This window comes from Schistocerca nitens, chromosome 1, assembly GCF_023898315.1.
Source record: "Schistocerca nitens isolate TAMUIC-IGC-003100 chromosome 1, iqSchNite1.1, whole genome shotgun sequence".
Lineage (NCBI taxonomy): Eukaryota > Metazoa > Arthropoda > Insecta > Orthoptera > Acrididae > Schistocerca > Schistocerca nitens.
The window spans coordinates 138,842,603-138,868,155 of record NC_064614.1 but is presented as its reverse complement, the minus strand read 5'-3'; the positions used below and the strand labels follow the sequence as shown (position 1 = coordinate 138,868,155).

The 25,553-nt window shown below is 44.4% G+C and overlaps 1 protein-coding gene across 1 annotated transcript in view; it reads right to left on the bottom strand.

The window, feature by feature from the left end:
• LOC126243332 (inorganic pyrophosphatase) overlaps window positions 1–24,223 on the bottom strand; it is a 139,417-nt gene extending 115,194 nt beyond the window's left edge. The window contains exon 1 of the mRNA XM_049948156.1: window positions 24,183–24,223. The gene's annotated coding sequence lies outside the window, so the exon portion shown is untranslated. The remainder of the gene's footprint in view (window positions 1–24,182) is intronic.
• Window positions 24,224–25,553: the final 1,330 nt, after the last annotated feature.

The window sequence follows — 25,553 nt, the reverse complement described above, 5'->3', positions numbered from 1 at the left end:
ACGGTCGCAGGTTCGAATCCTGCCTCGGGCATGGGTGTGTGTGATGTCCTTAGGTTAGTTAGGTTTAAGTAGTTCTAAGTTCTAGGGGACTTATGACCTAAGATGTTGAGTCCCATAGTGCTCAGAGCCATTTTTGAACTTAACATCTCAGGTCATGAGTCCCCTAGAACTTAGAACTACTTAAACCTAAGTAACCTAAGGACATCACTCACATCCATGCCCGAGGCAGGATTCGAACCTGCGACGGTAGCGGTCGCGCGGTTCCGGACTGAAGCGCCTAGAACCGCTCGGCCACAACGGCCGGCTGTGGCTAATCAGCGTATGACACACTGACCCTCTTGAACGAACACCACAGATATCGCAGAAGCTGGAGACTTGTAAAAGGGAGACTCTACCTTTGCAGGCAACCTGCTAATGAAGGCCACAATTGCAAGGTGCAGCATGAGGTCCTAAGCAATACCCAAAAAGAGAGGAAGGTCAAACCTCTTGAGATAATGGAAATTAATGAACATACGGCTGTTTCACAATATTGATACTGATTGATCAGACAGTTCATATGTTACTGTCCACGCCTGAAAGCCGTTGCAACTCGTGTTGTTTTTGTGCCAGCAATGTAAGCCACTGGGCCGTTCGGCTCAAAATGGTTCAAATGGCTCTGAGCACTATGGGACTTAACATCTCAGGTCATCAGTCCTCTAGAACTTGGAACTACTTAAAGCTAACTAACCTAAGGACATCACACACATCCATGCCCGAGGCAGGATTCGAACCTGCGACTGTAGCGGTCGCGCGGTTCCAGACTGAAGCGCCTAGAACCGCTCGTCCACCAGCGGCCGGCAGCCGTTCGGTCTGATATTGTTCCCAGCTAGGCACAGGCTAGAACATTATACAGGGTGATTCAAAAAGAATACCACAACTTTAAAAATGTGTATTTAATGAAAGAAACTTCATATAACCTTCTGTTATACATCATTACAAAGAGTATTTAAAAAGGTTTTTTCTTCACTCAAAAACAAGTTCAGAGATGTTCAATATGGCCCCCTCCAGACACTCGAGCAATATCAACCCGATACTCCAACTCGTTCCACACTCTCTGTAGCATATCAGGCGTAACAGTTTGGATAGCTGCTGTTATTTCTCGTTTCAAATCATCAATGGTGGCTGGGAGAGGTGGCCGAAACACCATATCCTTAACATACCCCCATAAGACAAAATCGCAGGGGGTAAGATCAGGGCTTCTTGGAGGCCAGTGATGAAGTGCTCTGTCACGGGCTGCCTGGCGGCCGATCCATCGCCTCGGGTAGTTGACATTCAGGTAGTTACTGTTTATACCAACGTTTAATACACCACCTATCAGGAGGTTTAACACCATACTTCGTTCGAAATGCACGCTGAACAACTGTCGTCGATTCACTTCTGCCGTACTCAATAACACAAAAAGCTTTCTGTTGAGCGGTCGCCATCTTAGCATCAACTGACGCTGACGCCTAGTCAACAGCGCCTCAAGCGAACAAATGTACAACTAAATGAAACTTTATAGCTCCCTTAATTCGCCGACAGATAGTGCTTAGCTCTGCCTTTTGTCGTTGCAGAGTTTTAAATTCCTAAAGTTGTGGTATTCTTTTTGAATCACCCTGTATTTTACTTTTTACAGGAGTATAGCTGCTGCAAATTCTGACTATTGCTTTTTAGCAATGTTTAGCGGCACCAGCGGCACCACAGTTTAAGATAGAGAAGTTAAATTTGGTGCAATATTTCGGAGTGCACAAGCTACGGTGAGGTGCGGGCTGGATTGCAGTAAGTTACTCTGACCAGCAGTTGCGAAATGGAATGGAGGCCACGGGGGCCATCGAACCGCTGAAACGAGTAAACGCAGCAGTTCGCATGTCGCTAGCTATAGGCAGAAGTGGCCCACTGACACAACCCGGGTGTGGGGCGTACGTGACTCGGAGCGATCCCTTAGCGAAACAGAGGCACGCAGCTGTGTATAAATAGTTGCCGTTGTCTAACGAGATTCATACAGGTGTGGCAGCTCTCCTGGACGGCAGCACATGTCACACCGCCAGGCTACACGTGGCAACAGATGGAGCAACAACATCCCAGTTCACGGCCAGTCTTTGGTTCGACCCTGTGAGGCCGATGCGGGGTCCGCAGCCAGCCAGCGGCGGGCCACTCTTTGGCTCGCTACTGCGGGCAGTCCTCTCGTCTCCCGACACAGGCCGGAGACTTACAAGGCGAGGGCCACAGGTTCGGACGGCGGAACGGGGGCGGTCGTTGCTGCCGCGTTCCCAGCTTCGCCAGCCGAGGAAGAAGCAGCAGCGGGGTCGGCCTACGGCTCCGGGCAGAGTAGCGCGGAGCCAGTGGGAACAGTGGTCGCTGAGTCGGCTGCTGGCGCAGCCATCCTGACGCAGTCGTAACTCTACAGATAGTGTCGGAAGTTCCGTGCGGCTTTTCGCGGATGATGCTGTAGTATACAGAGAAGTTGCAGCATTAGAAAATTGTAGCGAAATGCAGGAAGATCTGCAGCGGATAGGCACTTGGTGCAGGGAGTGGCAACTGACCCTTAACATAGACAAATGTAATGTATTGCGAATACATAGAAAGAAGGATCCTTTATTGTATGATTATATGATAGCGGAACAAACACTGGTAGCAGTTACTTCTGTAAAATATCTGGGAGTATGCGTACCGAACGATTTGAAGTGGAATGATCATATAAAATTAATTGTTGGTAAGGCGGGTACCAGGTTGAGATTCATTGGGAGAGTGCTTAGAAAATGTAGTCCATCAACAAAGGAGGTGGCTTACAAAACACTCGTTCGACCTATACTTGAGTGTTGCTCATCAGTGTGGGATCCGTACCAGATCGGGTTGACAGAGGAGATAGAGAAGATCCAAAGAAGAGCGGCGCGTTTCGTCACAGGGTTATTTGGTAACCGTGATAGCGTTAGGGAGATGTTTAATAAACTCAAGTGGCATACTCTGCAAGAGAGGCGCTCTGCATCGCGGTGTAGCTTGCTCGCCAGGTTTCGAGAGGGTGCGTTTCTGGATGAGGTATCGAATATATTGCTTCCCCCTACTTATACCTCCCGAGGAGATCACGAATGTAAAATTAGAGAGATTAGAGCGCGCACGGAGGATTTCAGACAGTCGTTCTTCCCGCGAACCATACGCGACTGGAACAGGAAAGGGAGGTAATGACAGTGGCACGTAAAGTGCCCTCCGCCACACACCGTTGGGTGGCTCGCGGAGTATAAATGTAAATGTAGATGTACAGCTGTCGAACAAGGCCGGTACGACACAACGTTGTGTTGCACAGGCCGCTTGGGGTACTTCCTCAGCAATGTGGGGCCTGCGACGCGGACTGAGGTGAATGAAGCTCTGTAGTGGAAACGAATAAATCATTTGGAAACTTCTCGCCGAGTTTTAATACGGCACCTCCTGGCACCCACCCACAAAAAATGTAATTTTACGAAAGTAGTCTTTGTGCGTCATGGAAATTGTCATCTCAGTTACTGTATTTTTGGTTATACCTCATTTCCTATGTATTATTATGTAGGATTTAGCAACATTTATTCTGGTGAAGACATCCCTAGTAGGTGTCGAAACCTACGTCAGTGTACCTACCGTTTGTGTGTAACCGGTTGGCTGTTTAATCCTATGTTGAAAGTTCCCTTACTCATCAATTCTTAGTGCAGGTACTGCAAATCCAACTATCTAGAATACTTTTTAAATTGCCTGTTCTACTTTTATGCCTCGTATTTTTCTCCATTTCAGTTATGGTGCTGTGGTTACTTGCCCTACAATTTTACTTTCTGTTACTACAGTTGTCTCACTTGCTAGTTTAGTCTCATCATGTGTCTCAGTTGTAGCATTACACTTATTTAAGACCAGTCTTGTTCAGTCACCTGTTTGAAACATGTTCCCAAAGCTAACGACATTTTGCTCAGTTTATTTTCTTCTCTGAATAAATTGTCGTAATTTGTCATTTTGTCATGTAGTTCATTAACGCAATGTGCCTTTTATCTAACAAGGGAACCTCCCCATCGCAACCCTCCCCCCCCCCCCCCAGAATAAGTTATAAGGTGGCACAGCGGATAGGCCTTGATAAACTGAACACAGATCAATTGAGAAAACAGGAAGAAGTTGTGTGGAACTGTGAAAAAATAAGCAAAATATACAAACTGAGTAGTCCATGGGCCACATAATCAACATAATGGACAATATGAGGTTAGGAGCGCCGTGGTCTCGTGGTAGCGTCAGCAGCTGCTGAACGAGAATTCCTTGGTTCAAGTCTCCCTCGACTGAAAATTTTACTTTCTTTATTTTTACAATTATCTGTCCGTTCGTTCATTGACATCTCTGTTCACTGTAATAAGTTTAGTGTCTGTGTTTTGCGACCGCATCGCAAAACCATGCTATTAGTAGACGAAAGGACGTGCCTCTCCAATGGGAACAGAAAACATTTGAGCGCAAGGTCATAGGTCAACCGATTCCTCCACAGGAAAACACATCTGATATATTCTATACGACACTGGTGACGGCATGTGCTCCACATGACAGGAATATGTTGTCGACCCACCTAACTTGTACACCTGGCGAATGGGTAAAAAGATTCTTCTACCTTGCCCGATTTAGGTTTTCTTGTGGATGTAATAATCACTCCCAAAAAGTGATGAAAACATAAGAGTTTGTGACATAAACTGAAAATAAAAAATTCAAGTTTTCACTCGATGGAAGATTTCAACCAAGGACCTATCTTTCCGCAGCTGCTCACGTTACCACGAGACCACGGGGCTCCTGCGTTCCCATCGTTCTTAATGTTGCCTATCTTCCCTTGAACTACTCAGTTTTGTATATTTTGCTTATTTTTCACAGTTCCACACAACTTCTTCCTGTTTTCTCAATTGATCTGTGTTCAGTTTTTCAAGGCCTATCCACTGTGCCAACTTATAACTAAATCTGAGGGGGGTGCGATGGGGAGGTTCCCTTGTAAGCTAAACACATGCTGTCCCACAAAATGGCGTACACAGTTTGAAATTCAAAAACTGAGCAAATATTAGTGATAACCTGATCCAGTTGTGACTGTATGATACTCTCATGACTAGCGTCTGTAGCCATTCATTTGTTTTTCTTTTGTTTACTTTCTGTTGCCAGTAACCACACGTAAATAACAATATGGCTGGAAGCTTGTCCTTAGAGCAAAGAAAGCGGGTTTTAAAGTGGTATAGGAAATGTGAAAACATGAAGCAAGTGCGGAGGCGATGGCGTGCAGAGTTCGATACTGCACCACCGTCACGAGTAACAATAACGAAATTACGCAAAAATCCGAGACAGAAGGAAGTGTGCGTGATCTGGAGAAGGGCCAGTGTGCCAGGAAGAAATCAGTAGCGGACGAAAGAGGGTTGCATGCAGAGGTACAAGCTTTCACAAGGTCCTCAAAGAAGACCACACGGCAAGCTGCGTATGAATCACGTGGAAGCAAATCAAGTGTACACCGCATTTTAAAGCAAGCAGAGTGGAAACTCTACATTTCCATTTTGCCTCAAGCGATGAGTGAGGACGAACGTGAAGCGCGCCTCGAGTATTGTGAATGTGTTTCCGATAATGAACAGTTGACTGATGTCATTATCTGGTCTGAAGAGGGGGCGTTTAACCTGAATGGAACAATCGATCGCCAAAACTGTGTGAAGTGGGCAAGAGATAATCCCTGTGTTACGGATGAACGAACTGTTAATCTTCCTGGGTTATCAATGTGATGTGGTATGTCTGTCAGAGGATTTGTAAGGCCTTTCTGTTTTGTAAGAACCGTAACATGTGTGAACGAATTGTACCAGCTGTTCACCAACTGCGCTGTATGCTCCGCAAAGCGAAGTACGCTGAATAACATGAGAGAGGCGACTGTTACTGCCTGCGAATCCACCACAATCGCAACCATAACACATGTGTGTCATTCTGTTTCGCGTCGTCACAGACGCTATTCTGCTGCCGATGGAGGACATTTTGAACATTTTCGACATAAAAATCATCAGTAACGTCGTGACTATCTACGTGAGTTAAAAATTAATAGTTTTTGTTATTTTTGTTCGAGTTATTTAAGTCCTAACGATGTAAACTCCTTTCTGGGAACGCTTCACATTTATCCAAATGACTGCTCTCATTTTAGTCTTATATCGAACTATAATTATTTTCTTCTTTGACATCCAACTGAGAGACGTTTGGATGCAACTACACTCCTGGAAATGGAAAAAAGAACACATTGACACCGGTGTGTCAGACCCACCATACTTGCTCCGGACACTGCGAGAGGGCTGTACAAGCAATGATCACACGCACGGCACAGCGGACACACCAGGAACCGCGGTGTTGGCCGTCGAATGGCGCTAGCTACGCAGCATTTGTGCACCGCCGCCGTCAGTGTCAGCCAGTTTGCCGTGGCATACGGAGCTCCATCGCAGTCTTTAACACTGGTAGCATGCCGCGACAGCGTGGACGTGAACCGTATGTGCAGTTGACGGACTTTGAGCGAGGGCGTATAGTGGGCATGCGGGAGGCCGGGTGGACGTACCGCCGAATTGCTCAACACGTGGGGCGTGAGGTCTCCACAGTACATCGATGTTGTCGCCAGTGGTCGGCGGAAGGTGCACGTGCCCGTCGACCTGGGACCGGACCGCAGCGACGCACGGATGCACGCCAAGACCGTAGGATCCTACGCAGTGCCGTAGGGGACCGCACCGCCACTTCCCAGCAAATTAGGGACACTGTTGCTCCTGGGGTATCGGCGAGGACCATTCGCAACCGTCTCCATGAAGCTGGGCTACGGTCCCGCACACCGTTAGGCCGTCTTCCGCTCACGCCCCAACATCGTGCAGCCCGCCTCCAGTGGTGTCGCGACAGGCGTGAATGGAGGGACGAATGGAGACGTGTCGTCTTCAGCGATGAGAGTCGCTTCTGCCTTGGTGCCAATGATGGTCGTATGCGTGTTTGACGCCGTGCAGGTGAGCGCCACAATCAGGACTGCATACGACCGAGGCACACAGGGCCAACACCCGGCATCATGGTGTGGGGAGCGATCTCCTACACTGGCCGTACACCACTGGTGATCGTCGAGGGGACACTGAATAGTGCACGGTACATCCAAACCGTCATCGAACCCATCGTTCTACCATTCTTAGACCGGCAAGGGAACTTGCTGTTCCAAAAGGACAATGCACGTCCGCATGTATCCCGTGCCACCCAACGTGCTCTAGAAGGTATAAGTCAACTACCCTGGCCAGCAAGATCTCCGGATCTGTCCCCCATTGAGCATGTTTGGGACTGGATGAAGCGTCGTCTCACGCGGTCTGCACGTCCAGCACGAACGCTGGTCCAACTGAGGCGCCAGGTGGAAATGGCATGGCATGCCGTTCCACAGGACTACATCCAGCATCTCTACGATCGTCTCCATGGGAGAATAGCAGCCTGCATTGCTGCGAAAGGTGGATATACACTGTACAAGTGCCGACATTGTGCATGCTCTGTTGCCTGTGTCTATGTGCCTGTGGTTCTGTCAGTGTGATCATGTGATGTATCTGACCCCAGGAATGTGTCAATAAAGTTTCCCCTTCCTGGGACAATGAATTCACGGTGTTCTTATTTCAATTTCCAGGAGTGTAGTTTGAAATCCTTGCTCTCATAAAAATTAACAGCTACATACAGCTGATAACAGCCTAACAGTCGAAATCGATTAGTTAAACAATAAGTCTTGTACAATATTTCACAAGAGTCGTGTGTTAACCATTCATAACATGGATATTTATCTACAAACAAGAATTTTCGTTTAGATTTTATCTGATTACCTGGCGCCTGTTTATTTTAATCAGTAGGAAACCTGGCATCTGTTTATTTTAATGAGTAGGAAAAAAAGCATTTGGTGGTTTGACTGGGGAATCTCTTGAAGACCTTGACAGATGTTGATGTTGACTGAAAGGATAGAAGATTGATGAAGGAAATCTACATATGACAAGATATCTGTATGGTGCGATAAATGATAATTGACCCTAAACAATAAAAAGTGTGTGGTCATCCACATGTCTACTGAAAGGAATCCGTTACATTTTGGTTGCACGGTAAATCACACAAATTTAAAGGCTGTCAATTCAACTAAATACTTAGGTATTACAGTTACGAACTACATAAACTGGGACGATCATATGGTCCTTGTGGACATGGCAGAGCACTTACAATTAGAAGATGCAACAAATCTACTAGACTTCCTGCACTAAGTTTCTCCGTTCCCTTCTGGAGTAGTACTGCGCCTTTGGGATCCTTACGAGGTAGGACTGACGGAGGCCATCGAAAGAGTTAAGAAAGGACAGCTTGTTTCGTGTTGTCGTGAAATAGTGGGTAGAGTGTCAAGGACATGATCGCGAGTTGGGGTTGCAATCATTAAAACCAACTTTATCCTCCGAAAGCGAAAATATTTTATTTCTTATCTAGGGAGAAATTACAGTCGTAATAAAATAACCGCTCGCACGGAAACCTATAGGTGTTTGTTTCTTCCACGTACTTTTCGAGTGTGGAACATTAGAGCAATAGTTTGAAAGTGACCGATGAGTCCTCTGCCAAGCTCTTAAGAACGAATTGCAGAGTAGTCATGTAGATGCAGGCGAAGATGAAGAGAGATAGAGGTAATGATTGGTGATGAGGAAACAGATATTTTGGAAGAGCTACCAGACAAGGAAGTTATTTATCATCGACGCTTTTCAATATACTGAGAAAACTAGTTAGTTACACTCCTGGAAATGGAAAAAAGAACACATTGACACCGGTGTGTCAGCCCCACCATACTTGCTCCGGACACTGCGAGAGGGCTGTACAAGCAATGATCACACGCACGGCACAGCGGACACACCAGGAACCGCGGTGTTGGCCGTCGATTGGCGCTAGCTGCGCAGCATTTGTGCACCGCCGCCGTCAGTGTCAGCCAGTTTGCCGTGGCATACGGAGCTCCATCGCAGTCTTTAACACTGGTAGCATGCCGCGACAGCGTGGACGTGAACCGTATGTGCAGTTGACGGACTTTGAGCGAGGGCGTATAGTGGGCATGCGGGAGGCCGGGTGGACGTACCGCCGAATTGCTCAACACGTGGGGCGTGAGGTCTCTACAGTACATCGATGTTGTCGCCAGTGGTCGGCGGAAGGTGCACGTGCCCGTCGACCTGGGACCGGACCGCAGCGACGCACGGATGCACGCCAAGACCGTAGGATCCTACGCAGTGCCGTAGGGGACCGCACCGCCACTTCCCAGCAAATTAGGGACACTGTTGCTCCTGGGGTATCGGCGAGGACCAATCGCAACCGTCTCCATGAAGCTGGGCTACGGTCCGGCACACCGTTAGGCCGTCTTCCGCTCACGCCCCAGCATCGTGCAGCCCGCCTCCAGTGGTGTCGCGACAGGCGTGAATGGAGGGACGAATGGAGACGTGTCGTCTTCAGCGATGAGAGTCGCTTCTGCCTTGGTCCCAATGATGGTCGTATGCGTGTTTGGCGCCGTGCAGGTGAGCGCCACAATCAGGACTGCATACGACCGAGGCACACAGGGCCAACACCCAGCATCATGGTATGGGGAGCGATCTCCTACACTGGCCGTACACCACTGGTGATCGTCGAGGGGACACTGAATAGTGCACGGTACATCCAAACCGTCATCGAACCCATCGTTCTACCATTCCTAGACCGGCAAGGGAACTTGCTGTTCCAACAGGACAATGCACGTCCGCATGTATCCCGTGCCACCCAACGTGCTCTAGAAGGTGTGAGTCAACTACCCTGGCCAGCAAGATCTCCGGATCTGTCCCCCATTGAGCATGTTTGGGACTGGATGAAGCGTCGTCTCACGCGGTCTGCACGTCCAGCACGAACGCTGGTCCAACTGAGGCGCCAAGTGGAAATGGCATGGCAAGCCGTTCCACAGGACTACATCCAGCATCTCTACGATCGTCTCCATGGGAGAATAGCAGCCTGCATTGCTGCGAAAGGTGGATATACACTGTACTAGTGCCGACATTGTGCATGCTCTGTTGCCTGTGTCTATGTGCCTGTGGTTCTGTCAGTGTGATCATGTGATGTATCTGACCCCAGGAATGTGTCAATAAAGTTTCCCCTTCCTGGGACAATGAATTCACGGTGTTCTTATTTCAATTTCCAGGAGTGTATTTTCATGTTCATGGATCATTTGCACGATGAAACGTAGTGACGCTGAACGAGTTATTTTACATCCACATCCCAAATTATTTTGTAAATACGGCTACTGTTGAACATTTATAAGTTTTTTTAATTTTTATTATTACTGTTAAGTACGATGATGTGAGTTAGTAATTTCTAGCCACCAACTTTCACATATTGGAATAATAGAAATTCTTGTATGGTATACAAGGAGTTGTCAAGGAGAAACTTTTTCAGGTTGTTGTCATATTTTACTTTGCTTTCTTTCAGACGTTTTATATCGACGAGTAAGTGATCCAAAATTTTAGTTGCAGCATTGATCAACACTTTTTGTACCAAAGACAGCCTTAATATGGCGTAATGTAAGTCGTTTTTCCTTCTAGTATTGTAATTATGTACATTATTGTTCTTTTTGAACTGCATTGGATTATTTACAACGAATTTCATGGGGGAATAAAAATACTGTGAAGCAGTAGCCAGAGTGCCCAACTCCTTAAAAATGGGAGACAAAGCATTAGAAAAAGTAAGAGGCATGATAGTAGAAGGAGGAAGGATGAAGACAATTATGATCAATCAGTGTTGTATGTATCAGAGGAAAAAATATACTTTACGATAGAGAATATGTAAAGAGGATAAATATAGGAAAAGCACAGCGATGAGACTCGACAAACGTGAAATTACATCAAAATATCATTGGAAGGAAAGACCTTGGACTAAACAGTAACTGTTAGGTACTTAGGATGTTAGAAGACAGAAAATGGAAGCTATGTAGAGGAAAATGCGAAAAGAATTTTTATGAGTAAAAGAGGTTTTGAATGCGCGGAAAGTTCATTGACAGCAAATAGAATTTCATTAGGACTAGCGATTATATTCTCTGAAGTGTGGTCAAAAATGACCTCGAATCATGGACAGCAAAAATAATAGGGCAAATATGCTTGGCTATTTTTTGGAACGTGGTTGTGGAGAAGAATACTCAAAGAGAACAGGACTGATAGGATGACGAATGAAAAAGTGCTTCTAAGGATAAGAGTGGAAAGAAAAAAATAGTGAAAATGCTAAGAATGATGAAAGCATCTTAGCTGGGAGATATATATCGCGAATTGGTTTCAATGAAGAGTGATGAAATGGAACATTGCAGAGAAGAGACTGAGAGGAAGAAGAGGAAGTGTTGGAGTGCTGGATGATATTAAAAATGGATGAAGTTAGCAGCACACTAAGGAAGAAGTGAACAGCATCTGGTCGATACCACCTATAAAACAGACGCATGAAAAAAGCAAGCCAGATAATTTGTGGTGCACTTGCGGCGAAGTGTAGTCAAAATATAATAAGCAGTTGTGATGAAATGATTATTTATTTAAGAAACCGTCTAGTGAGTGGCGTAAGGCTCTCCAGCGCTACTAAATGAGTCTAATTTCAATCGGGGATGCCAGTGGCTTTTAATTAACGAATCACGAGGCAGACAAAACCACGTACTGCTAAAAATAATGTAATAACTGCTCGACTACAATGTCACACGTAATACAGTTTAGCTATATAACAGAATATGCATAAAATACTTTGCATATATCACGGTCATGTACGAAAATAAACTTCCTAATGACACTCCACCCCGCATTGCTTCAGATAATTACACAGTCGGCGCCCAACTAACCTAAGATGTTAAACGTACGGTCATCGACCTACAATCGCACCGCGCAGCCGCTCTATATGTTACGGGCCCGCGTTACTGGCGTGAGCCGAAGGCTTACGAAGTGCTTCGTAATTCTGAAGAAATTAAAGAAAAAATGATTATGAAAGATTACGAATATTGTATGTGACAGGTTACTATTGAGGATCGGCGCTATCATCAACAGAATCTGAATTATTAAAAAAAAGAAAATTAACAAATGAAAGTTTGTCTGAACCTCAGCTAGCATTTATGTTCTAAACAATGAAGTGAAGTTTGGGAATGAGTACTGTGGCTCACAGAGCCAGGAATGTTACAATAGTTATGGGGCAGCTGCACCGGTACAAGTCCATTTTGAAAAATGAAGAAACCGCAGGGCAGTTGCTTAATCCACAGTCTTTTATTGGGTACACGACCGGTTTTGGAAGAGTTACAGTTCCATCATCTGGTGAAAAATGGAACAGTAAAAATATTTTTTTACACGCGAAAGGGAGGGGATTCTCAAGTCTGAAATATCAGATAAGAAACTGTGCGGGATAAGAAACTATGCGGCTAACATTTCAAAATAAAAACAAATTAAGGTAGAGAACAGGATGTTACTTACAAATAAAATCACTTAATTATCTGGGGTCATCCTAACCACAATGTTTTCATTGTTTTTGATTTTGTTTGTAAGTAATACTCTGTTCTCTCTTTTAATTTGTTTTACTTTTGAAATTTCATCCACATAGTTTGTCATCTGATATTTCAGATTTGAAGATTCCCTCTCTTTCACTTGTAATAGAATATCTCTTTAATTGCAGTTTATACCAGATGATGGAACTGTCAATGTTCCGAAACCGTACATGTACCCAATAAAGGATTGTGGGTTAGGCAGTTGTCCTACGGTTTCTTCATAGTCTTGAAATGTTCGTTCATTTTAACGTCACGAGGTGTACGTATGTTGTGATATACTAAATCAATAAATTATGGTTCTATTTTTTGTTTATGATTTGTATACTGGATATTTATCATTTTTAGAAAATGGTGTATCTTATATTTTTATTAAAAATAAATAAATAGACCCAACTGACAATGGTTTGAAAACTTCTCTATTACATATGTTTGTGCTGCTGCAAAGCAAGTTTTTCATTTGGTCTGCCCCTACAGATCGAACACTGAATATTGCTTTATCCAGCGAGAAAAGCCATACTGCTCATTGTTGTGAATGTAGTAGTCAACAACACTTTGTTGTTGTTGTGGTATAAGATATGTTTAACGTGCGCTGCGACGGAAAGCAATATTGAAAACAATACCTCCTGTACCGGAAAGTTCTGACTGGTTACGAAGTGAAAGGGCTAAGCCAATAAAATTGCATGGAGAAGGTTAAAACTTCCACAGAAATAGCAAAAAAGGTTGGGTGGAGGAGCTGCAAAGTTGGATGCGAGGAAAGTGTGCGAGTGACATGAAGAAACTCGGTCAAACGAAAACTGGTGCAAGAATCAGCAGAAAACCAATACTGAGTGATAAAGACTGACGTAGAATATGCTTTTTCTGCAAAGATCGTTGGCGTTCCGGAAAGGATGTAAATGCCATCTTGAGAACTCCAAGCTTTGAGGTTTCTGATCGAACAGTTTAACGAAAACTTTGTGAATATGGTTTGCGAACAGGGAATCTAGGAAAGATGCCTTATTTGAACAATATGCAAAGGGAGAAACGTAGTCAACGGGGTTTGGACACAGGAACGGATCCAAGAAAACTGGGCTTGGGTCGTTTGGAACGACAAGGCTAAGATCAGCATTTTTGGAAGCAACAAAATTACACTGTCCAGTTACATTAATGTGATCATCTGTCACAATTCTTCATTTGTGTGACCTTATTGCCCATAGCCGCTTTACAGTTGCTGAGGATATTTGCGTTCCGTCGTTACAGCTGCAAGAAAATGCGTTTTTCTCGCCAGATGCGTTTCGCTTTGTTGGGGTAAAGCATCATCAGTGGTGGTGATTTCTGCTTGGTTTTTCGCCTACATCAGGAAATGCCGCCTGCTAGCACTTCTTGGGTGGCTTTCTTCATTAGACGCTGATAAGTGTAGTCGAAGTATAAAAATAAACAGTAAACATTTGTATACAAAAAAGTGTGCTGTGTAGAACGTAAAAAAATGTACAGTTCTGTAGAGCAGGGAAAAGTGAGACTGCGAGAGTCCAAATATGAGTGTCTAATGAAGAAAGACACCAAAGAAGGTGCTACAAATGGTATATCCTGATGTAGGCGAGAAACCAACCAGAAATCACCACCACTGATGTTGCTTTACCTCAATAAAGCGAAACGCCTCTGGTGAGAAAAACACGCATTTTCTTGTAGTTGTAACGACGGAAAGAAAAATCCTAAATAACCACCTTTTGCAGTGCGGACCACTGCGCCACGTGCTGGAAGAGAGTCAGTGAGGTTCTGGAAGGTGCCGACAGGGTTTCTAGGTTGAAGATCCATGGCGTGTTAAGTCCGATCAGGGCGATCCCACATTTTCTCGACCGGGTTTTAAATCCGGGAAGTTTGGTGGCCAGGGGAGTACGCCTGGTGCTCTTCGAACCACTGGGGCATTGTCCTGTTGCTATATACAATCGTGCCGAGGGAACAAAGCATTGCACTTAGTGATAGACATGATTACCAAAGATAGGTGCATACTGTGTGGTAAACTGTGCATTCCAGAATGACGAGATTACTCAGGAAATGCACACGAAAATATTCCACAGGCCATAACTGCAGGGTATTTGCTTCCAGATGTTTCATGCTCTACATGGCAGTGGCCATCTGTCCAATGAAGCATAAAAAGTGATTAATCAGAAAACACCACCTGTCGCCATTCAGTGTACTGGCGTGAAAACTTCAGGTTTCGTCGTTGGTCAACAGCAGTCAGCATGGGTGTGTGAACCACACATCTTCTGAGAAGGCCCATACGCAAAATGTTTGTTGCTTGATCTAAGCGGTCACTTGTCCAACAGCTGCACATCTGTTCGCCCATATACATTTCCGCAACCGTCGCCACTGCTGCCATTAATGAGATAAAGTTCGTTCTAGCACATTTGTTAGTGCAGGTTGCCTACATCAGAGCCAAGCATACATCCAGCCCCCCCCCTCCTCCTCCTCACCACTGATGTCATTATGAGTTTTCCCAGCTGGTATGTGGGTCTCTTCCCCCTCCATACCCCTCTCCACCACCCCTGAAAATGGTGAGGAATTTAAATTTTCGTGGGAAATTTAAAAATACTGGGAAATTCAAACATACTGGCAAGAATATTAAATTTTGTGTGTTCGCCTTGAGGTCCAGAGACCAGCTGACCTAGTTTACAACACCACAACCAGAGGGTGCTGTTGACCCTCCCCCACAGCCCTTTCCCTTCCTGTCACCTCCCCTGCCCTCCCCTCTCCCGCCCAGTCCTCCCATCCCCTGTCTGGAAATTGGTGGGGAAGCACTCAGTTTGTGCTGGGCTGCCAGATAACACAGATTTGTCTTTATTTTGTATGTAGTGAGGTATTTTGGTTATTTAAGCAATTTGAGTTGCCTTTGATAGAGCACTAGACAACAGATTCATTGTTTCTTCAAGAACTGCAAGATGTGGAGTGGATATTTTTGCTATTTGTCTAGCATTGGAGAGTAATATTTTAACCCAAATTTTCAAACAGCGGATATTAGGGCATGTATCCTCTAAGTCTGCGACAAATTATAATGTATACTTCAACAAAAATAAATTCCTGAATGTAATAGTCGATGAATCTCTCCAAAGTGTTGAGAATAAATGACATTATTGTAGCTGAAATTATCTCGAGTTCTAACTCTGACAGAGTTACAGTTTGGAGTACCTGCAAATATGATGTATTCTACAGATTTTATTTGGATAATATGTTCTCCTGTCTTCAGTAACAAAAAAGGTTCTCTGCATGTCGAAAATTCGATAACGGCTTCCGAAAACGCATTTTCGTAAACTGTCTGTATAACATCTTAATAATTTGTTGCGGTGAATAAAACTAACACGAAAACATAGTCGAACAATTCCAGACCACACTAATGCCAGGTCCTTAACTTTACACTGAATAGTTAGCGAATGCAATGGAATGTATGATTACATGTGTGTTCTGTGCGTCAAGTGCCACAACTCTGATATGCTTCCATGTGCTCCTGCCGAACTGTCAATTTAGGGATTCTCAAACATTTAAAAACATCGACATACATTGTAGGTATTTATAAGACCTCGGTATTATGGCGACTAAAATATGGATATTTTGATACAACGATATTTTTGGCCCATGCCTACCTGAGAGAAGTCTTCTGATACGTTTTCTGACAAGGGAACCTCCCCATCGCACCCCCCTCAGATTTAATTCTAAGTTGGTACAGTGGATAGACCTTGAAAAACTGAAGACAGATCAATCGAGAAAACAAGAAGAAGTTGTGTGGAACTATGAAAAAATAAGCAAAATATACAAACTGAGTATCCATGCGGAATATAAGCAACATCAAGGGCAAGGTGAGCTCAGGAGCGCTGTGGTCATGTGGCTAGCGTGAGCAGATGCGTAACAAGAGGTCCCTGGTTCAAGTCTTCCCTCGAGTGGAAATTTTAATTTTTTGTTTTCAGTTTATGTCACAAACTCTTATGTTTTCATCACTTTTTTAGGAGTGATTATTACATCCACAAGAAAACCTAAATCGGGAAAGGTAGAAGAATCTTTTTACCCATTCGCCAAGTGTACAAGTTAGGTGGGTCGACAACATATTCCTGTCATGTGACGCACATGCCGTCACCGGTGTCGTATAGTATATATCAGACGTGTTTTCCTGTGGAGGAATCGATTGACCTATGACATTGCGATCAAATGTTTTCGGTTCCCATTGAAGAGGCACGTCCTTTCGTCGACTAATCGCACGGTTTTGCGGTGCGGTCGCAAAACAAAGACACTAAACTTATAACAGTGAACAGAGACGTCAATGAACGAACGGACAGATCATAACTTTACGAAAATAAAGATAGTAAACTTATCACTCGAGGGAAGACTTGAAGCAAGGACCTCTTGTTCCGCAGCTGCTCACGCTAACCACGAGACCACGACGCACATATGCTTACATTGTCCTTGATGTTGCATATCTTGCGCATGGACTACTCAGTTTGTATATTTTGCTTATTTTTTCATAGTTCCACACAACTTCTTCCTGTTTTCTCGATTGATCTGTGTTCAGTTTTTCAAGGCCTATCCACTGTGCCAACTTATTACTAAATCTGAGGGGGGTGCGATGGGGAGGTTCCCTTGTGAGCATGAAATATTGTACTTACCATAATATTTCAGATGAGAAGAGTCCATTTTCCATTAAATACCATTGCAGTAATGTGTGTGAGTTTGTGCCAAGTCTACGTTATTTCTACTGTGAATCTGTCATTACTTGATCCACGCATTCAGGAGGTAAGGAGACAGCAGATTATGCCTCATAGTTAGGAGCCTGGAGTGGTAATTTCCACCATTCTCATACAGTGCTGTCACCAAACGCGTTCGTTTTACACCTGATACCTATCATTTGCAATGGTAGAAATGATAGAAGTAACTAACTTCCGTGAATATGCTGTGCAGATACATTCATGTTCAAATCTGGCGCACATTTTAGTACTCAGTATGAAACTGAAGTAAGCCCATTGTAAGATATTTACTGTTATATTGTAAAGATACCGTAGCTCGAATTTGCAAGAAATCTACCAATGAGAACTACAGTGCCTATGAGTCAAGAAAAGACAGACAACAACAAAAAAATAATTTCCATACACAGTATATAACATCGATCAATCGGTGTGTATACAGTTTAGATAAGGGCTATACGCATCGATATTATTATGAAAACATCTCGGTATTTTGTAAATCGATATCTAATGCCCAGCTATATGTCAATCCTAAAGTAACTTTGAACAGCCTCTAGAGCAGCGTTTGTTACATCTAAGTATCCACTACAATCGTGCGAAAAATGAAAGAACTCGGTGTCCCTTTGGATATATGCTTCCTTTGTCAGTGTGGTTTTAGGTTATGTTAGGTTAGGCCCTGCGCGCCGAAATGTTAAGGTGTGTCATCCTGTGTCACTTAGGACTTGCGGAACTGTTCTTTCCGACAGAGCCATTATGACAATACCCGGGCTAGTGCCATTGTATCAGAAGACAATGCTGCTTATACACAAGGTGAAAAACGACAAAAATGAAAGAAAAGCAAAAGCAGCTCACGGGAAATGTCTTCTTTTTTGTGTACGGCATTGATCCGTTGCCTTGTCTTGACTCATTTTCAGGGGCAGCCGTGACCTTCGACAAACAGAGCAGGCTTACAATGCAGTCACAAGAAGAAGGAAAAGAAAGCACAACGCAACGGATTCGCTCTCATAAACCGGCAATCCTCGTGTCAGCTCCGTTTATTAGTTCTGTCGGTACTCCTGGGAAGCGCTTCTTGCTTCTCTGTTTCCAGTGAGTCTAAAGTAATGTGAGTACCTTCTCAGTTAAGTCACAATAAGAAACGCGCTTCTCTGTGCTCCGAAGTTCACCAGCGTTGCCAAATAGCTTCACTCTAAAAAAGTGGATGCCTTACTGAAACTCGTGTAGCTCCCAGACATACATATATAGAACACGGCACTCAGCTCTTAGGTTGAATATCTATGGAAATGGGGAGTGAAAATGTTCCATTAATATGGCCGAAGGTTTGTGGAAACTTATGATTAAAAGTTAACCCACTCAGGCATGTACTCCAAGCTGTGAAATAAATACATGGAAACGACAGTGCGAAGAAGACGATGTTCGTAAAATTACTTGTTACGATAATGTCAATAGAACTCTAACACAGACGAACAGTATACCTGTTAAAGAAGCGATTAAGTCAAGTTAGTATAAATAAGCATCAAAATGATACTTGCAAAACTGATAATTAGAAGAGAAGTGATGTCAGTTCCAGTTATCAACCAACGTAAAATCCGCAGTAATAAGTTGAAATAGAAATGACGAAATTTAAAATTAGTTTTTACTAAACTTAGACTAATAGAAATTAGCATTGTAATGGGAAACGAACCACTGAAACAGCAACTGATTTTTAAATACTTTAATCACGTAATAACCTCTCTCAAGAAAATAGGTTTTGTTGTGTCTAGTTCATACAGTCTAGACACAATGAGTGGCTAGGTGCACGCTAAACTAACGCAGACGGGCTTGAAGTCTGGAACATGAGACTTATTAATGCACTAAAGAAAAGTACGTAGCCTTTTTAATACTTATCTTTATTCTCTTGTTGGAATACATCTCTCTGGAATATTAGTAAGCTATAAGCACTGATACAAATGGCGCCTTGCTAGGTAGTAGCTATGGACTAAGCTGAAGGCTATTCAATCTGTCTCTCGGCAAATGAGAGGAAGACTTGGTAGGTCTAGTCGCAAGCAATGTCGTCCGTACCACTGGGGCGATGTCTAGTCCGTGTCTTGTGACCTGCCATGTGGTGGCGCTAGGTTTGCGATCACCCAGTGGCGACACGCGGGTCCGACATGTACTACAGGACCGCGGCCGATTTAAGTTACCACCTAGCAAGTGTGGTGTCTAGCGGTGACACCACCGGTTTAGTGATATAAAAAACTGTGATAAAACGGAGGAGGAAGTACTGGAGTACAGCACAGTATTCAGTTCAAACGTTAACCACGAGACCAGTTAAAATGATGCGACAAAGCGAAGAACGAAATCGGAAGAAGATATAAAAATTAGGGAAGATAGAGCAGTAGAAGAAAACATATTTAACGCCCGACGAAGACTGGAATGTGTAACAGATGTCATCCAGAACGTTGGATGAGGTTGTTACGCGTAGATGAAAAGACTAGCGTCGAATCGGTCCATTGGGAACGTTAGAAAGTGGCACTCACGACAAAGGTCATATTCACGTCCAGAGTTCGTAATCAGACTGTCTGATGTTTAGCATAAGAAATATTGCTCCACGAGTTCCGCTAAAACTTATACTTATTTTAATTAGTAACTGATTTTAATTTGTGTCTGATATACACTCCTGCAAATGGAAAAAAGAACACATTGACACCGGTGTGTCAGACCCACCAAACTTGTTCCGGACACTGCGAGAGGGCTGTACAAGCAATGATCACACGCACGGCACAGCGGACACACCAGGAACCGCGGTGTTGGCCGTCGAATGGCGCTAGCTGCGCAGCATTTGTGCACCGCCGCCGTCAGTGTCAGCCAGTTTGCCGTGGCATACGGAGCTCCATCGCAGTCTTTAACACTGGTAGCATGCCGCGACAGCGTGGACGTGAACCGTATGTGCAGTTGACGGACTTTGAGCGAGGGCGTATAGTGGGCATGCGGGAGGCCGGGTGGACGTACCGCCGAATTGCTCAACACGTGGGGCGTGAGGTCTCCACAGTACATCGATGTTGTCGCCAGTGGTCGGCGGAAGGTGCACGTGCCCGTCGACCTGGGACCGGACCGCAGCGACGCACGGATGCACGCCAAGACCGTAGGATCCTACGCAGTGCCGTAGGGGACCGCACCGCCACTTCCCAGCAAATTAGGGACACTGTTGCTCCTGGGGTATCGGCGAGGACCATTCGCAACCGTCTCCATGAAGCTGGGCTACGGTCCCGCACACCGTTAGGCCGTCTTCCGCTCACGCTCCAACATCGTGCAGCCCGCCTCCAGTGGTGTCGCGACAGGCGTGAATGGAGGGACGAACGGAGACGTGTCGTCTTCAGCGATGAGAGTCGCTTCTGCCTTGGTGCCAATGATGGTCGTATGCGTGTTTGGCGCCGTGCAGGTGAGCGCCACAATCAGGACTGCATACGACCGAGGCACACAGGGCCAACACCCGGCATCATTGTGTGGGGAGCGATCTCCTACACTGGCCGTACACCACTGGTGATCGTCGAGGGGACACTGAATAGTGCACGGTACATCCAAACCGTCATCGAACCCATCGTTCTACCATTACTAGACCGGCAAGGGAACGTGCTGTTCCAACAGGACAATGCACGTCCGCATGTATCCCGTGCCACCCAACGTGCTCTAGAACGTGTAAGTCAACTACCCTGGCCAGCAAGATCTCCGGATCTGTCCCCCATTGAGCATGTTTGGGACTGGATGAAGCGTCGTCTCACGCGGTCTGCACGTCCAGCACGAACGCTGGTCCAACTGAGGCGCCAGGTGGAAATGGCATGGCAAGCCGTTCCACAGGACTACATCCAGCATCTCTACGATCGTCTCCAAGGGAGAATAGCAGCCTGCATTGCTGCGAAAGGTGGATATACACTGTACTAGTGCCGACATTGTGCATGCTCTGTTGCCTGTGTCTATGTGCCTGTGGTTCTGTCAGTGTGATCATGTGATGTATCTGACCCCAGGAATGTGTCAATAAAGTTTCCCCTTCCTGGGACAATGAATTCACGGTGTTCTTATTTCAATTTCCAGGAGTGTAGAATATTTGAAATTCATATTAATCTGCAGTTCCTAAACAATATATTTTTCGTGAAAGAACCAGAATCATTAAAAGCAGAAGGGGCGAATGAAATTAGCCTTGGAACGCATTTATTTATTACTGCAGCCTCCGTGATATAATCGTGAAAGTTGTGTTTTCTAATCGTTTTTGACAGCGCCAATAAGAAAATGTAGGCTTTGTCTCACAGTGGAACGCGTGACCTTTCCATTCGGTGGGACCACCTTGAACTTTTTGCACCTAACTGCTCTTAGCTCAAGCAGTATAATCTTGCTACAGACAGTATTGCCTTGATACATTCACTGCAATTCAATAAGAAAATAAGAAGACTGAAATTCAAATTTCTGGAAGCACTTTTACATTCACATACACGAATGTGGCGTGTGCTGTCACTGTTAACTCAAACAACAAAATTCCCTTTCGACAGCAAGACCCGCTATCCCGAAGCACTTCACAACTTTGAAAAGGGCATGCCCGATTTTCCTCCTCATTCATCTAGTCCATGCCGACCTTGAGGTCATCTCTTAGGACTCTGTTGTGTCGACATGATGTTAAACCCTAAAGTTCAGTTAATTTCTACTGGAAATACTGAGACCAACTTCACAGTACATTTACACCAGTGTAATTTATGGCGCTAAGGTTGGAGTCACAGTCTGAAGAATACACTAGTGTTCGCGAATACAACGCTGTATAAAATAATGAACTTCACTAGTCATAACGTATGCTGAATTTTGTACAGAAAAGAGCAGCTTCACGTAATGATAAACAGTCAAAACAATTTTAAAAGCAATTAGAAATGATTTTTGGCTGATAATTCCGTTTTCTCCAAAGAGGAAATTCTATAGCACATCAGACGTAGCACGGATTCTGCTAATATTTCACTAACGGTGCTTGTTATAGAGGCGACGTTTTCTGCAACTGCAAGTATGTAACGGTGCGAGTAAATTGCGGCATGTTGCTTCCATAGTGATGGAGGATGGAGGGTACATCGGCTGCTAAAAGTTCGTGGAAGAAAATAAATGCTTTCTCCTCGATTCACTAGACTATATTTATTGTTTTCCAGTTTAAATGCTGTTGAATGCTACAAGGCTTCGTATATCATCTGAGAGCATGTATGACTGGGTGTTATGTGCTGTCCTTAGGTTAGTTCGGTTTAAGTAGTTCTAAGTTCTAGGGGACTGATGACCATAGATGTTAAGTCCCATAGTGGTCAGAGCCATTTGAACCATTTGAGAGCATGTAACAGGTAGGAATACACATTACCGGCAGGTCCAGCCAGAATTCTGGTGCATTCATAGGTGATACATGGACAGTTGAAAAGTTTCCATCATCTCTCGATCACATTAGGTATGTTACAGATGTACATCGCTTCCCGCATCCTCGTGTCTGAAGAGGAGCTTTGTTGCTTGCAAATCGATAGCATTTAAACTGAAAAACTGTACATTCAGTTGAATGTATAAGCTGGATATATAAAGATGAAACAGCGAATAAAGATATTTATTTCCCTCCATGAAACTGTTGAATATTCGTAATATTTTATTACAGAGACAATAAAGTAACTTTTTTAAAAACCGGTATTCAGTAAGCCTTGTGAGGAAAATTGATGTACCCTTATCAGGGTGTAGTTAATCATATCACAAAAATTGCTATACAGTTTCGTAAAAATTAGAGATTGAAACAAAGAGGAGCATTTAACGTCAATTACCACGCAAATGCGGAATAACAGTGCTGAATTTGCGCTAAACCTTCTTACTTAGGCTTCACGTTTTAGCATTCCCTAGTTACTTTTACGAAACGGTTCACAGCGGATTTTGTTACAATACTGGATTCAAAAAGTATTAAGAAAAACGCGTCGTTCCATTTCACAGAAATAATATTTTTTCAGTATCTCAATCAACGGTAAGTTAAAAAAATAGAAATACAGCAAACTTCTGTTGTCTGAACGTACTGTCTGTTGCTGAAAACAATGGTGCGATGTGTTGATACGTATACTGAATTTATTTTGCGGTTTTGTTGTTACGAAGTTTCGGCTGCTGCCAGCATCGGATAAAAACTCATAACTCGTAAAACAAAGTTCAGTGCCAGTTGGAACAAAACGTAAGACCCAAATCGTTAGAGAAATATTGAAATCTAATGGCTCTCGTTAACTGGAAAGCCGTAAAGTAAATAGAAGAACGAACCGGTCACAGTATAGGGTTTATGAATCCGCATTGGTGCGTATTGCAGTGGCAATGAATGTCGAACTGCTTTGTTTAGATTCCGTCTTCAGTTTTGCAGCAAACCACAGTGTCATTTTTGCGAAGTGATTCCCCGAAACATCAGTATAGGCTCTGAGCGCTATGGGACTCAACATCTGAGGTCATCAGTCCTCGAAACATCGGCTACTATTATGTCATATTACTCTTCTTCCCATGACATGGCGAATGCTATTGAAAATACAATAAAAACATCGTTTCCTATTTTCAAATTGACGTTGTTTCAGAATGTCACCAATATTAACAAAATTAACCATGCCCCAACATTCTCACGTGTTTGCCTACCGTTACTGCAGAAATGTAGTTCCGATATCGTGAAATGGCGGCGAATTACTGGGAATGGACCAGATGCGTCTGACAGCCTATTCAATTGTTCTGTGGCACAGATGGTTTTAACAAAGAAACATATCTGTTGAGTTGTAAAATTTTTTGCTTCGAGACAGACTCACAAATCCTACATGAGAAGAGCGACATACATACATAGTCGGAATGCAGCAGCACAGTCATCAAGAAAGTGTACTGCTTTTTGCAAATCGATTGGCATCTTTAAAAACACTCAATCACCCGTGCTTATGATTACTCACCTGCTACAGCTGTTGGGTCCGCGTGTTCACGTGGCTCTGTGCGCAGCCGACTGCAGCTGTGAGAGGGGATGCATCTGTGGACCGTTCGCTCGGCACTCAGCCGATTTCTCCGGTCCCCCCCTTCCTCTCCCAATACCCCACCCAACACGGCCACCTTCCGCATACCGCAACTCTGGTTCCGAGCTAAACTTTTCGTCTCGCAAAGTGTCAGAAATACACTCATGCTCATAAATAAAGGATAATGCTGATACATGGTGAAACAACGCTCTGGTGGGCGGTTTGCGGGTTTAAATCACCTCGGCGTATGACCATGCGGTGCACTTGACCTGCGGTCGTCGCACGGTGGCGCTGGCAGCGGTCCACATACTCAGAGGTGTCTCGGTGCATGTCAGAGTATGGTGCAGCGAGTAAGTGTGCAGACGTTTTCAGACCTGCTAATGGTGACTGTGTGTTGAAAATGGATCAAAGAACACATATTGATGACGTTATGAGGAGTAGAATGCTAGGGCGACTGGAGGCTGGTCAAATACAGCAGGTTGTAGCACGGGCCATCCGTGTCTACATCTACATGACTACTCTGCAATTCACATTTAAATGCTTGGCAGAGGGTTCATCGAACCACAATCATACTATCTCTCTACCATTCCACTCCCGAACAGCGCGCGGGAAAAACGAACACCTAAACCTTTCTGTTCGAGCTCTGATTTCTCTTATTTTATTTTGATGATCATTTCTACCTATGTAGGTTGGGCTCAACAAAATATTTTCGCATTCGGAAGAGAAAGTTGGTGACTGAAATTTCGTAAATAGATCTCGCCGCGACGAAAAACGTCTTTGCTTTAATGACTTCCATCCCAATTCGCGTATCATTTCTGCCACACTCTCTCCCTATTACGTGATAATACAAAACGAGCTGCCCTTTTTTGCACCCTTTCGATGTCCTCCGTCAGTCCCACCTGGTAAGGATCCCACACCGCGCAGCAATATTCTAACAGAGGACGAACGAGTGTAGTGTAAGCTGTCTCTTTAGTGGACTTATTGCATCTTCTAAGTGTCCTGCCAATGAAACGCAACCTTTGGCTCACCTTCCCCACAATATTATCTATGTGGTCTTTCCAACTGAAGTTGTTCGTAATTTTAACACCCAGGTACTTAGTTGAATTGACAGCCTTAAGAATTGTACTATTTATCGAGTAATCGAATTCCAACGGATTTCTTTTGGAACTCATGTGGATCACCTCACACTTTTCGTTATTTAGCGTCAACTGCCACCTGCCACACCATACAGCAATCTTTTCTAAATCGCTTTGCAACTGATACTGGTATTCGGATGACCTTACTAGACGGTAAATTACAGCATCATCTGCGAAC